The 15,657-nt window shown below is 43.5% G+C and overlaps 1 protein-coding gene across 3 annotated transcripts in view; it reads left to right on the forward strand.

Moving 5' to 3' along the window:
- The window catches only part of TMCO4 (transmembrane and coiled-coil domains 4), a 113,076-nt gene that overhangs the window by 90,063 nt on the left and 7,356 nt on the right, over positions 1-15,657 (forward strand). Inside the window, exon 14 of one of the 3 annotated variants that reach the window (XR_013482533.1) lies at positions 8,533-8,684. The exons of the other annotated variants lie outside the window; for them this stretch is intronic. The gene's annotated coding sequence lies outside the window, so the exon portion shown is untranslated. The remainder of the gene's footprint in view (positions 1-8,532; positions 8,685-15,657) is intronic. 3 annotated transcript variants of the gene reach the window in all.

Consider the following 15,657-nt stretch of genomic DNA (forward strand, 5'->3'; position numbering starts at 1 on the left):
GATTATTGGATGGAGGCCTAATGGTGAGACGCACTGGAAGAGGCCTTGGATCAACACGAGGACTTTGTGTTTTATATTAAAGGCCACACAGAGACTCAGTCTGAGGCTTTAAGATTATTTGGGCAGCTCTGAAATTATACGGTCTGATATTCTGTGTTCTAAGGGCCCTCCCAAACCTAGCATCCTGTGTTCTAAGGGCCCTCCCAGCTCTGACATCCTCTGTTCTAGGGGCCCTCCCAACCCTAACATCCTGTGTTCTACGGGCCCTCCCAGCTCTGACATTCTGTGTTCTAAGGGCCCTCCCAGCTCTGACATCCTCTGTTGTAGGGGCCCTCCCAACCCTAACATCTTGTGTTCTATGGGCCCTCCCAGCTCTGACATTCTGTGTTCTACGGGCCCTCCCAGCTCTAGACATCTGTGTTCTAAGGGCCTCCAACCTAACATCCTTGTTCTAGGGCCCTCCCAGCTCTGACATCTGTGTTCTAAGGGCCCTCCCAGCTCTGACATCCTCTGTTGTAGGGGCCCTCCCAACCCTAACATCTTGTGTTCTATGGGCCCTCCCAGCTCTGACATTCTGTGTTCTACGGGCCCTCCCAGCTCTGACATTCTGTGTTCTAAGGGCCCTCCCAGCTCTGACATCCTCTGTTGTAGGGGCCCTCCCAACCCTAACATCTTGTGTTCTATGGGCCCTCCCAGCTCTGACATTCTGTGTTCTAAGGGCCCTCCCAACCCTAACATCCTGTGTTCTAAGGGCCCTCCCAGCTCTGACATTCCGTGTTCTAAGGGCCCTCCCAGCTCTGACATCCTGTGTTCTAATGATCCCTCCAATTCTGATATTCTCTGTTCTAAGAGCCTTGCTATCTCCGACATTCTATGTTTCTCTTTCATTTTTGACATTCTAATTTCTTAAGAGCATAATGGATAGGGAACTGGACCAGAGTTCAAGCAGATCTGGATTCAAATCCTATCTCAGACACTTACTAGTTGTACATCCCCAGGCAAATCACTGATCTGCTCTGTACCTCAGTTTCTTCATCTGAAAAATGAGGGGGTTATACTCGATAGCCTCTAAGGTACCCTTCACCTCTAAATCTTTGCTCCTATGATTTCAGTTTCTTTCCAGCTCTTATATCTGTGTTCTAAGGTCCTTTTCCAGGCCAAACTGGTAGGTAAATCATTTTTAAAAAAAAAAGCAAGAAAGAAAGAACACGAGAAACATCTTTGAAAAATTGCAGTACTAAAGATTTCTCAATATTTTCAATGCGCCTCCCTCCTAGCACTGGCTGTGAATTTCTCAATAATAACCTCTTTGTTTTTCCTACTGTGTTATCATGGCTGAGGCAAATCCGGGGGGGGGGGGGGGGGGGCCTCTGCATGCAGTGATAAAGAGCTCTCCTCCCTATCTGTGTTGGCGGTCCTTAGGATGAGAGGATCGTGAGAGCTCAGCAGGGCCCTAGAGCGAGAGTCTCCACTTCCATTTTAGCCCTGGACGGTAGATAGGTCCATGTCTATAAATATATATACGTGTGTGCATGTATGTATAGAAGCACATGCGTGTGTGTGTATTGTGTGTGCATATGTGTATCTTACATGTGTGTATGTGTAGATCTGTAAAAACCAGACCTGTGATTTTGTTTCTGTATGGCGCTTTTGACGAGCAGTGTCATTTACCTGTGCATGTTAGCACCTGCTCTGAAGTTTGCACATACTTGGAATAAGGAATCTTTTAGTTCGAATCCTGACTCAGGCCCTAGCTACGTGACCCTGGGCAAGTCACTTGATTTTTCTGTGCCTCAGTTCCCTATTCTGTAAAATGGAGATAATTGTACCTGCCTTCTGAGGATCAAATGAAATAATATGGGAAAGGCCTGACAAACCTTAAAGAGCTAGATCAACGCTGGTTATTATTATCGTGATCTTAGAGTTGGGGGACCCACTAACAGGTTGAATGACTTGGCCAGGGGACACAGCCTGTATGTATGAGAGGGAGGATTGGAACCCAGGTCTTTCTTATTCCAAGGCTGCCTCACCACCCACAAGGCCACACTTTCATATAGTCAACTTGTATCATTCTCTGTGTTTGTGATATATCCTCCCTACTGTTCTATGAATTTCTGTATTTCTGAATTACTCTACAAAGAATTTCAAAGCTGGGAAGGCCCTGAAAATGCAGAATATCTGAGCTGGGAGGGCCCTTAGGACACAGGATGTCAGAGCTGGGAGGGCCCTTAGAACACAAGATGTCAGAGCTGGGACAGAGGTCAAGCTATAGAATGTTAGAACTTACATTTCCACAACTAAAAAGAACCCTAGAACAAAGAATGTTAGAGCTAAAAAAAAAATCCTTAAAACAGAGGTCCTCCAACTTTTTTGTCTCAGTATCCCTTTATTCTCTTAAAAATCATTGAGGACACTAACGTGGTTTTGTTTAGGTGTGACACTATCAATATTTGCTTCATTAAAAGTAAATTAATAAATTAAAACTAAGTATTTTTAAAATATTCACTCATTTTAAAGTAACAAGAATAAACCCATCACATGTTAACATAAGTAATGTTTTCATAAAAAATGACCATATTTTCCAGAATAAAATTTAGTGACAAGCATGGCCTTGTTGTATACATATTTGCAAAACTTTTGAGTGTCAGACTCAGTAGAAAACAGCTGGCCTCTCCTACCTGCTTCTATGTTCAGTCTGTTGTGATCTGTTATTTTGATTGAAATGTATGAAGACAATTCAACCTCACACAGATAGGTACTTGGAAAAGGGAGGAGTATTTTAATAGGCAAGTCATTTCTTAATATTATTATGAAAATAAGGGGCAGCTAGGTGGCGCAGTGGATAGAGCCCTGGCCTGGAGTCAGGAGGACCTGAGTTCAAATCAAGTCTCAGACCAAACACTTGACATTGACACTTACTATCTGTATGACCCTGGGCAAGTCACTTAACCCCAATTATCAATTATTATGAAAATAATTCTGACCTCATGGATATCCTGAAAGGATCTCAGGGATGGTCCCCAAACCATACTTTGAAAGCCTCTATTAATTGTAGAATATAATCGTAGCCATCACTGGAAGGGACCTTAGAGATCATATAGCCTACCCCCCTCATTTGATTTATGAGGAAACTGAGGCCCAGGATGGGGCAGTGACTTGCCCTAGGTCACCCAGTAATTCAGTGGTACCACCAAGAGGAGAGCCTGGAATCTCGACTGAGCCCAGGGAGCTTCTATACACTGTCATCTAATTAGAAAAGAAGACAAACAAGCGAGGTAATTGGAGAATAAGACAATATATGATCAGATACTGATTGTGCAGTGAAGGGGCTTAGAGTCCCTGTGAAGGAGTGTTGGGGGATGTGACAATCAGGGCCGAAGGAGGTGACTGACGGAAGAACTCTGCAGGACCAGAACGCTTGGACAAACCCAAGGGCCGCCAGCTTGGGCTGGCAAGATTTTCCTTCACTAGCTTCCTGTGTGGCCTTCATGTCTCTACTGGGGGACAGCTTCTATGGATCGCAACTCTCGTTCTTCTAGGGGCTTTCTGAAAATTTCTTGAAGCACTTTCATCATTCTTGCTAGGAGGCTGGTACTGTGAGTATATAACTCTCATTTTATAGATAAGGAAACTGAGGCTCAGAGAGCAGTGATTTGCCCAAAGTCAGCAATGTTAGAAATGGTAGAGCCCAGATTCAAATGCAGGTCTTCTGACCCGTACCTTCAACCACCAATCCACACTGCCTCTTTCCTTTCTCTTTTGATTCTTTGCCTCCAGAGCCAACCAGAAACCCTCCCACTCACCCACTGAAGTCTATAAGAAACCTTCTGTCCCTTTAAAGACAATTGACGTGTTCAGAAGCTTTCTACAGCAGAGCTGGTAATCAGGCCTGAGTAATTCCCCCTCAAAATAGATGAAGCTGAAATTAAAAGCCTTTCTGTGTTAGAGGCTCATCTGCTTTTGGAGGTGGTACAGGTGGGAGCAAGAAGGGGGATAGTTAAAGTCATTAGAGCTGATGGAGCTCCTAAGTGGAATTAATAGGCCAAAGGCTGGCTCAGTGCGGGCTTGTGAAGATGAAGTGGTGGAAATCATAGGAACACTCTGACTTGTACCACTTTGAGATGTGTTTTCATCTTGAGGCATGGATTCCAGACTAGTCCACAAATCCTAGAACTGTAGAAAGTTCTACAGAGCCAGAAAGACCTTAGAACATAGAATGTCAGAGCTGGACTCTCCTACCTGCTTCCAGTCTGTTGTGATCTGTTATTTTGGTTGAAGTATATCAGAACTGAAAAGGGCCTTAGAACCCAAAATGTTAGAATATAGAATATTGGACCTGAGGACAGAGAATGTTAGAACATAAAATATCAGAACTGAGAAGGACCTTAGAACATAGAATGTTAGAATATAGAATATCAGAGCTGAGAAAGACCTTAGAATACAGAATGTTAGAACATAGAGTGTCAGAACTCAAAAGGTCCTTCGAACACAGAATGTCGTAGTTAGGAGAGTCCTTGGAACATAGAATGTCACTGCTGGGAGAGACTTCAGGACACAGAATATCATAGCTGGACAGAAGCTTAAAAAGATAAAGTCACAGCTAAAAGGGACCTTGGAACATAAGAGTACCAGAGCTAGGAAGGAGAGCTGGACAAAGTCTTAGGAATTGTTCCCTCCAGTCCCTCTGTTTTAGAGGTGCATTAACCAAGTCCCAGAGCTTGAAGTGACATGCCAGAAATCACATAGTGAATTATTGTCAGAGCTAGAATTAGAGCCCAGGTCTCATGTGACTTACTCTAGGGCTCTAGGGTGGTTTTAAGTATCCCTCATTCGTTCCTTCCTTCCTTTCTTCCTTCCTTCCTTCCCTCCCTCCCTCCTTCTCTCTTTCCCTTCCCTCCTCCCTCCTTCCCTCTTTCCCTTCCTTCCTTCCTCCTTCCTCCTTCCTTCCTTCCCTCCTCCCTCCTTCTCTCTTTCCCTTCCTTCCTTCCTCCTTCCTCCTTCCTTCCTCCTTCCTCCCTCCCTCCCTTCCTTCCTTCCTTCATTCCTTCCCTCCTCCTTCCTTCCTTTCCTCCTCCCTCCCTCCTTCTCTCTTTCCCTTCCCTCCTCCCTCCTTCCCTCCTTCCCTTCCTTCCTTCCTTCCTCCTTCTTCCTTCCTTCCTTCCCTCCTCCCTCCCTCCTTCCCTCTTTCCCTTTCTTCCTTCCTTCCTTCCTGACATAAAATATAGAGAGTCTTCTAGAGAGCTGGGCTCAAGTCCCCCCTCTGACATCCATGGTCTCTGTGATCCTGGACAAGTCACTTACCCTGTTATCACCTCAGGCAGCTCTTGAAGACTCTAGGCTTTGAAGCAGGTACCCATTGATTTGCAGGTGAAAGCAGTCTCCTCATTCCCTAAATCCAGGAAACCACAAAGCTGGTCTGCTGCTTCCCCATCCCACCCCCAAAACACACACACATACACACACACACACACACACACACAATCCTAGGGACATGTCGTGTACTGGGAACACAAGTAGTCCACGTTGGTTAGAACACAGACTACACCAATGGGGGAGTATGCCGGTTGTTCTGTTTTGGCTGTGTTCAGATCCTAGCTCTGCTCCCTGCCATTTGTGGGACTTTGTGGGACTAGCCCAGACTGTCTGTTATGGCCTGGCAGCATGCCCTGATCTCCAGGCACTTAGCAGCTGTGCCACCCTAAGCAGGGCACTTCCCCTCTGCCTGCCTCAGTTTCCTCTACTATAAAATAAGTATGCTTACTAGCTGTGTGACCCTGGGCAAGCCACTTAACCCCAATTGCCTACAAACAAAAAAAAAAATAAAAAAATAAAATAAAATAAAATAAGGATGATAATAGTCCCCCACCACTCCCCCTCCACTCCTCCCCATCCCAGTGCCTGCCTTTCCCGCTGCTGATGGGGTCCTGGTTCCAGCCTGTGGGGGGGTCTGCCTGCCTCAAGCCTCTCCCTGCTCCAGTCCATTCTCCACTCAGCCACCAAAGTGATTTTCCTAAATCATGGCATTCTCATCATGTCACCTCCCCTGCTCAGTAAATTCCAGCGGCTCCCTGTCACATGCAGGATCAAACAGATGAGGCTACGTTTGGCATCAAACAAGGCTCTTCATAACCTGCTCTCCCCACACACACACCTTTCTAGACCTCTTCTACCTTACTCCCCACCATGTACTCCTCAATGCAGTGGCACTGGCCCCCTGGGGCTTCCACGAACAAGATTCACCGTCTCTTAGCTCCAGACTATGCCCCACGCCTGCATCACTCCTCATCTCCACCTTCTGTCCTCCCTGCTTTACTTGAGGTTCCCACTATAATCTCATCCTCTACAGGAAGCTTCTTCCAACCCCTCTTAGTTCTAATGTCTTCCCTCTCTTAATTATTTCCTGCATCTCCTGCGTATAGCTCGTTTGTACATCTTTGTGCATGTTCTCTCCCTCATTAGATTGTGATTTATTTGAGGACAGGGACTAAGTTTTGCCTCCTTTTGTATTGTGAGAGGTTAGAGCAGTGCCTGGCACATAGTAGATGCTTACTAAATGTTTATTGACTGACTGACAGTTCTGACATTGCCCCCTCTTAACTATCTACTTCACTCTGGGACCCCTAAGGTTCAGGGGAGCTCTGCAGTTGTCAGGAGAGGGCACCCTATAGGATTTAGGAGTGGAAGAGATCTTAGAAATTACCCCATATAGACTCTTCTTTTTTTTTTTAATTTTTGTCTTTGTTTTTTTGGCAAGGCAATCATGGTTAAGTGACTTGCCCAGGGTCACACAGCTAGTAAGTGTCAAGTATCTGAGGCCAGATTTGAACTCAGGTCCTCCTGACTCCAGGGCCGGAGCTCTATCTACTGTGCCACCTAGCTGTCCCTAAACGCTTCTTTCTACAGATCAGGCAACTAAGGCCTGCAAGAAGTTAAGAGACATGCCCAAGGTCACAGAGGTAGGAAGTGACAAAGGCAGGATTTCACACCAGCTGGCCCAAGGCCAAGGCCAGTGTTCCTTCCTTCGTACCACACTGAGTTCTCTGCCTTAAAAGTCCTACCTTCAGTGAGGACCAAATACCCCCTGTTGTCCTCTTCCTTGCAGACTCACATTGTATTTAAGATATGATGACTCATGCTTATTTCCTTTGACTCGTCCATCTGGTGAGAGGAGCCTGTGTAATACCCTGACATTTTCCTGGAACCCTAGAACAAGCATTTCAGTCCTAGACTTTCAGAGCCTGGGGTGGGGGGAGGGACTTCAGAGGGCATCCAGGCCAGTGCCTGAAGCAAGAGTCCTCCTCCCCAGAGTATCAGTGTCCCTGACAAGAGATCATCCCTTGCAACTAGTGATGGAGTCTCACTGCCTCCCAGGTAGCCTTCCTAGGAAGTCTTGAACCCAAATCTACCTCCCTGTAACTTCCATGTAATTAGGTGCTATCAGACATCTTTTGATTCTTTTCCAGGACAGATGAGACACTGGTGGTAGGTTGGAGGTAGACAGGCAATTAATTGGTCTTCTTCCTTGCATTATCTGCCAAACACACACTCTGCCTTACCAGCCGAGAGCCCCACATGGCAATTTCCAAAGGTTTCGTGGACATCAGCCACCCAGCCCCCTCACCTGAAGTGACGATGGGAGCTGGCAGTTTGACGAAGAAGGAACAGATGGGGGGCTCACCCTGCTGGAGAGAGAAAAATTTCTCTGTGTTTGGCAAGCAGCAAAGAGACAAAATCTCCCGACTCCCCATTCTTCAAAAGGGGGTGACTCAGACTCCCCCACAGCAGTGGGCTTCTGTAGAAGAGCTCAATCAAACCTAATGAGGTTTCACGATGCACCAGGGACAAGTGACGTTGGGCAGGGGCCTTGATCTTCTTTGTGATAACATCTCATAATAGAGTCCATTTCTACAGGCCTCTAAAGGCTTCTGAAGTCCCAGTGAGGTAGGGAATTATTCCTATTTTGCAGATGAAGAAAGAGGCTCAGGGAGCTAAGGTGATATACCCAGGATCACATACATAGGGAAGAAAATCCAGCTAAGTTTTGGATCTTGGATTTGAACTTTGATCTCTTCTTACTCCAAGTCCAATGACATTTCCACTAAACCATGATGTCAGAATAATGATGCTATTGCTGATGGTGATAATTACAAAAAGCAGCCATTTAAGAAAAAGATGAAGAAGAAGAAGATGATGATGATGATGATGATGATGATTGGAAGTGTTATAAGTCACATTGCTCATAAGGTCCTCACGTAATACCCTATAGGAACTGGCAGATATCCTACCATGAATCTCAAATCCTGGGTGTTTCCTTTGTCTTATTGCCAAGCTGGGGGGCGGTTATGTCCTTTGTACTTTAAGAGGACCAAAATGACATCACTGTGTTGGAGATCAAAGTACAGTGTGTCCAGCTGTGTCTGATCAGACCAATGTGAGCTCAAAAGGCTCTACCACAGGTCAGGCACAAATAGTCCATGTGAACATTTGGCGTGAAGATGACTCTAATTTTGCATATCTCACGTTTCTTTTGAGCTACTGCAATTCTGCTTTGCTCATAGAGCACAGCACCTTCTTTGACGAGGGCACGCCATGCTGGGTAGTCCTGTGCTACTGTTTCCCATGTCTCAGAATCAATTCCAAAGTTCTTCTGAGGGTGTCCTTGAATTGCTTCTTTTGACCTCCATGTGAGTATCTGCCCTATGTGAGCTCTCAGTAAAATAGTCTTTTAGGCAAATGTATGTTTGGCATTCGAACATAGCCAGCCCACTAGAGTTACACTCTCTGCAGTAGAGTTTAAATGCTTGGCAGTTCAGCTAGAAAAAGGACCTCAGTGTCCAGTACCTTATTTTGTCAGGCTATATTCAGAATCTTCCTAAGATAATTCAAGTGGAAGCAATTCAGTTTCCTGGGTTGGGAGTGGGGGAGGAGGGGAGGGACTACGGTTCCCAAGATGCCTGGCTCTCGTTTGCCCCAATCTGGTTGCCTCTGGGGATAGGGAGGCAGATAGGAGGTGGGGGATGGTTTACATTTGCAACAGCCCTTTGAAGTAAATAGTGCAAGGATTATTAACCCCATCTTACATATGAAGAGACTAAGGCTCAGAAAGGTGAAATGACTTGTGCAAGTCAGTTAGTGTCAGGATAGGCCTCAAACCCAAGTCTGTTGATCCTTGGTTTTGTTTTTTCCTCCACTGGCCTCCCTGGCCCTACTTGTCTTGCTTCCCCAAACAAGCCTATCTACAGGATGCAAAATGACATTTCCAAGGAGGCATCAAAGCTTCCCCATAAGGAAAGACCTAACTGTGGATGGTAAGCATTGGACCTGCCCATTTCGCTTAGCAGGAGCTTCACTATAGCATGAGATCATAGAGTACCTGGGTTCACATCCCAGATTTGCCATATCCTGCTTCCATGACCCTAGGCATGTCACTTCACTTCTCTGAGCCTCAGTTTCCTCATCTTTAAAAAGGAGCTAATAATCCTTGGGCTACCCAAACTTCACAGGTTTGCCATAAGTATCAAATGAGCTTCCACTTGATTCTTCCTCTTGACCGAAGGGCATCACTCACAGTCTTCTCGAGGACAATCTGGGAGAAGGGGGTGCAGGAACAGCGTGGGACCTCGGATGGGGCTTTCACAGTCCCATCTGCTCATCTTCCTTCTCTTTATGCTCAGAGATCCTCCCATTCCCCCATGAAGCCTTGGCCATTATCCATTCTGCCCAAACCTTGGACCCCAAGGAGTTGACCAGGCCACACAGCATTAGGGATTAAAAGCACACATGTGCTTCAGACATTGAGACATAGAACAGAAATAGGCAAATTGCATTAAGGCCTGTTTTTTGGTAAATCCCATAAAAATCACCTTGAAAAGGAGGTGGAGCTCTTCAGACCTGTCAGAAATTTTATTACTTGTGGGCTGTGATTGTGATTGACCTGGGTGTTACATCTGTCAGTTTATGCCCTTGCCAAGCATTTACATTTGGTAAAAGAGATTTTTAAAAATTGTTATCTGCCTTATTGCTTCATTCCCCCCTAGATCTTAACCCTTAACCTCATTATTTCATTCCCTCCAGACCTTAACCCTTAATGGCATATACTTGCCTAAAACAGATGACTTAGGGGCTAAAGCACCAAACTTGGAATCCGGAAGACCAAAGCTCAAGTCCTGCCTCAGATATTTACTTGCTGTATAACCATGGACAAGTCACTTAACCTCTCTCAGCCTCAGTTTCCTCATCTGTAAAACTAGCAGGGATAGGAAGGGAGAACTGGACGTGATGACCCCCTAAGATCCCTTCCAGCTCTAAGTCTGTCATCCCATGGAAGATATGTCTAGTTAGAATCCTTTGTCTTTATCTTTTTGGAATATCTTAGCCCATAATTCCTTGTCCTTACAGTCACAGCTCTCAAATCTAAGGTAATTGTAACTGTGACTTTTGGCCTATGATGTTCCTAAGAGGTTTTATTTTGGTTTCAGGTTGGGATTTTTTAGGGGCAGTTGGGAATGACTATTGTATTATTTCCCTTTTCTGTGTTTACCTTCTGGTTCTAATAGATCTGGGCAGTTTTAACTTATGGTTTCTTGAAATATGGTAGCTAAGCTTTTTTTTTTTGGTCATGATATCCAGATCATCTGATAATTTTTAAATAATCTCTCCACCTGTTTTCTAGGTCCATTGATTTTTTTTGTTTGGTTTTTAATTTATTCATTTTATCCTGAACTTAAAAAAATAAAACAAGCATTTCCATAACGAAGTAGGATAGAAAAACAGAGGATTGCACCTGAATTGCAGATCCATTATGTACAACTTGCTGTTCCTTTCAAATATACAACAAAGTTAACATGTGACTTTCTTTTTTTCTCCCTTCCCCCCCACTCCAAACTTTGAGATAGCTACCATTAGACACAAATCTGTATGTGTGTGTATATATGTACACATACGTATACACACATATAATTTGGGTATTTATAAAGTCAGAACGAATTGATCGTGCAAAGTTGTTCTTCAAACAATACTGCTGTCACTGTGTACAATGTTCTCTTGGTTCTGCTCATTTCACTCTTCATTATTTTGTGGAGGTCTCTCCATGCTTTTCTAAAATCACTGAGCTCATCATTTCTTATAGCAGAATAACATTCCATCATGAATATATACCACAATTTGTTTAGCATTCCCCAATTGATGGGCAACCCCGCAATTTCTAGTTCTTTGCCACCACAAAGAGAGCTGCTAGAAATATTTTAGAGCCCATAGGTTCTTTTCCATTGTCCCTAATCATCTTAGGAAACAGACCTAATAGTGGCATTGCTGGGTCAAAGGGTATAGGCAGTTTCATAACTCTTTAGGCATAATTCCATCTCTCTCCAAAATGGTTGGATCAGCTGACAGATCCACCAACAATAAATTAAGGTCTCAATTTTTCCACATCCCCTCTAACACTTGTCACTTTTCCCTTCTATCCTTTTAGCCAATCTGATAGGTGTAAAATGATATCTCAAGATTGTTTTAATTTGCATTTCTCTAATCAATAATGGTTTAAAGCATTTTTTCATATAACTGCACATTGTTTTGATTTCTTCATTGGAAAACTACCTGTTCATATCCTTTGACAATTTATCAATTGGCGAATGGCTTGCATTCTTGTAGATTTGACAAAGTTCTTTATATATCTGAGATGAGACTTTTATCTGAGGAATTGTGTATAAAATTTTTTCTCAGTTTTCCTTATTCTTTCCTTATGATCTTGTACAAAACCTGTTTAATTTAATATAATCAAAACTATCCATTTTATATCTCACAACACTTTCCATCTCTTGTTTGTTCATACATTGTTCATCTATCCCTAAGTCTGATAGGTAATATGTTCCCTGTTCTTCAAATTTTCTGGTAATATCTCCTTTTATATCTAGGTCATTTATCCATTTTGACTTTATCTTGATAAATGGTGTAAGATATTAGTCTATGCCCAATTTCTGCCAGACTGCCTTCCAGCTTTCCCAACAATTTTTTTTTACCAAATAATGAATTCTTATCCCAAAAACTTGAGTCTTTACATTTGTCAAACACTGGGTTACTATGTTCATTTGCTGCTGTGGATTGTATGTCTACTCTGTTCCACTGACCTACCTTTCTATTTCTTAGCCAGTATCAGATAGTTTTGATAATTTACTGCCTTATAATATGGTTTAAGATCTGGCACTGCTAAACCCCCTTCCTTTACATTTGTTTTTCCCATTAGTTCCTTTGGTATTCTTGACCTTTTGCCCAGGTCCATTGTTTTTGATAATAGATACTTGACATTTCTTTCTGTTTTTTTTTAATCTTTTGATTTCATTTTAGTATTTTATTAAATTTATTTTATATTATATTCATATATTTATATTTTATATAAATATTTATATTATTTACTATATAATTATCATATATTACATTATTATAATACATTATAACACACTATATTAATATGTTATATTACATATATTTATATAAATATAAAATAGAAATATATTTATATTATATAATATAAATACAAAATAGAAGTATATTTATATTATATTTATATGTTATATGTTATATTAAATTCATATTATATTATGTTTGTTATATTTTATTATCTCATGGGTTTGTTGCTGTCTTTTTGACCTGTTCTAATTTTCAGAAAGTTCAGTTTGGGGTGCAATTCACCACCATCTGTAATAAACTATTCATTCTTCTTGCTATGATTTCCTCCCTAGCTATCCTTTCCTTTCATGTTATATTTTGTATCTCATTTCATTTCTTCCAGGTAGTCCTTGTGGCCAAGACTTTTTTTTTCCTTCTTCTGAGGCTCTGCTAGGATTTGTTGTGTAATTACTCTCTTCTTCTGAGTTTATCCTTTGGGTGCCTTTCAGTTTATATATTTCTTTGTAGTGTTTGGCATCTTTCTTCTGTTTACTCATACCTCCAGAGACCGGTTTTAGATTGGGGATTTGTGCTAGGGTTCCACTCTGCTCCCTATCATACTCTCAAATGGCAAGGTCGAACGAGAAGGTGGAAAGACCTTGCTTGATCCTAGATGTGGGGGCTAAGACCCGGCCCTTAACCATAACAGAAATTGCTGGGTTTTAGCTTCCGTCTCCTGAAGGCTCCAGGTCATGGCCTTTGTCTTTTCTCTGTCTCCTTCTCTTGAATGGTTCAGCACCTGGAGTTGACTCCATCCTCTCAGGCCCCGTCCAGATGTTGTTAATTTTTCAGATAGCAAGCCTCCTTCGGGACCCCAGAAGCTTTACGTCCCTGGCGCTGCCTTGGCCCTTTCTTCTGTGACTCGGACTGCCTGGGTGTGAGCCAGCTGTGGCTCTGGTGGGCCACTGGTCTGACCCTCTCTCCTGCATTCCTTGCCTCATGCCCAGCCTGGCTTGTCTCCACTCAGTGCTTCCTCGAGATTCCAGCATTCCTTTTGTGCAGCCCTGGCCTGCATGGAGGAGTTTACTAATATCTCTCTTTGTTTTCTTGATCATGGTTCCCTCTGGGGTGTTTTCTTTAGAGCTTTACCAGAGTATTCGCCTCCTCTAGGTCCCAACACACAGTCTTACTACAGTCCCCTGGAAGATCAGTCAGAAATGAAGGTCACATATCATGATGCAGTAGAAAGATCAGTGGATTTAAGGGCAGAGGGCCTAGGTCAGTCAGTCAACAAGCATTTGTTAAGCACCTACTATATGCCAGCCATTGTGCTAAGATCTAGGGATACAAAAAAGGCAAAAGACGCCCCTGATCTCAAGGAGCTCACAGTCTAACGGGGAAGACAACCATGCAAACAACCCTGTCGAACTAGAGAAAGGATAGACAGGAAATAATCAATAGAAGGAGAGTATAAGCACTTAGGGGGATTGTCCCTGCTCTGTTTCTTCTTAGTCATACGACCTTGGTTAGATCATTGCCTTTCTCTGGGCCTCAGTTTCCTCTTTTGCAAAATGAGGGAGTTGGGTCAAATGGTCTCTAAGGTCATTTCCAGCCCTGATTTCTATGACCTCACGATCCAGCCACCTGTTGGTAGGTCTTGGTATCTTCCCCACTCTCACTCTCTCCCCAACTAACTCTTCAGATTTGAAGCGACAGGCCTCCTACTCTCCCTACTCCTTTCTCACAGGTTAAGGCACTGCCCCCTCTGACTGTACCCTACATTCATAGTAATATGAGAGAAAGGATTATTAAGTAACAAATTATTGGGGAGATCTCTGGCCTTGCCCACAAATTTACCCCACCTAGGTGGAGTCCTTGCTTGGCCCAACTAGAAAAACCTTAGGAAGAGATTCTAGTCTGGCCCATTGTGGGGTCAGCCAGGTCTGAGCAGAGGTGGACACCCTTTGGTCTAGATTGCCCTGGGCAGGGTAGTCTGAATAAGAGATAAGTCTTTTTGTCCATGACTGAGTGAGAATGAGTGAGCCGAGTGCCCATCCCCCTGCCCCTCATTAGAATAAGCCCACCTCTCATTATGATATTCATTCTTCTCATTAATTGTTAACAAATCAGAGTCGATTACCGCCTTCAGGAACACTCACACTTCCAAGGGCACATAAGCCGTTGAGTGGATTCCTTGAGGGGTCTTTGCCATTCAAGAGTGCCACTGACTCCTTTTTATTAATCATCTGCTAGCATAATTAATAAAACAATTACCCAGAAATTATGCCCCTTGAAATTTTTACACATCACAAATAACAACAACAACAACATGACCATTCACACATTTATTTAACACTTGAAGGTCTGCAAGGTGCTTTACAGGTATGATTTTATTTAATCCCCACAACAACCCTGTGAGGTAGGTGTTCTTATTATGCCCAGCTAACAGATTGAGAAGACTGATGCCCAGCGAGAGGCGAAGAGCCTGGCACAGGGTCACACAGCTAGGGTGAAAGGCAGGTTTCCAATCTTACTCCAAGCTCAGGGCTCTTTTTATGAGACTAGGACAGAACAGGGAGAAGGATTTGGCGGTAGGAAGGGAGGAGGGATACTGAGTTCCCTTGGGTGGGACTGGATCAGCTTACCTAATACTATTATAATGATGGCTACCATTGGTATGGTACCTTGAGTGCACTCAAATGATAATAATGGGACTTTTTCAGACTGGATCTGTGATTGTGATTCTAATGGTCCAGGCTGGGAATTCCCAATGAGGAATCTCTTCCTAACAATGAAGATCGGTACTTCCTTTGTAACTCATTCTAAGAAACCCTGGTCAGTGACAATATACCATGATTCCAAAGGACCAATGAACGCTTTCCACCTCCTGTGGCAGAGAGCGGACAGACTCAGGGAAAAAATGGAACACACATGTTTGGACGTGGTCATTGCAGGGAATCTGGTTTGCTTGGTTGTATTATTTACTCCAGGGTTTTTTCTTTTTTACTTTTTCCATTGGGGGGTTAGGGGGAAGGAAGAGAAAATAAATGCTTGTTCATTGGGGGAAAAAGTTAATTTGTAAAAGTTATAGTCTTAGAGCTTTGTTTGGGGCACAGAGAGGTTAAGGGGCTTCCCCCAGGGTCACACAGCTGGTAGGTCAGAGGCCAGAACTCAGGGAGACCTCTCTCTCTCTCTCTGTCTCTCTGTCTCTCTCTCTCCCTCTCCACTGCACCATGAGGTCTCATCAGGGTTGGCATATTGAGTAACATACAT

Source organism: Phascolarctos cinereus, unplaced genomic scaffold (assembly GCF_003287225.1).
Source record: "Phascolarctos cinereus isolate Bilbo 61053 unplaced genomic scaffold, phaCin_HiC Scaffold_726;HRSCAF=1367, whole genome shotgun sequence".
NCBI lineage: Eukaryota > Metazoa > Chordata > Mammalia > Diprotodontia > Phascolarctidae > Phascolarctos > Phascolarctos cinereus.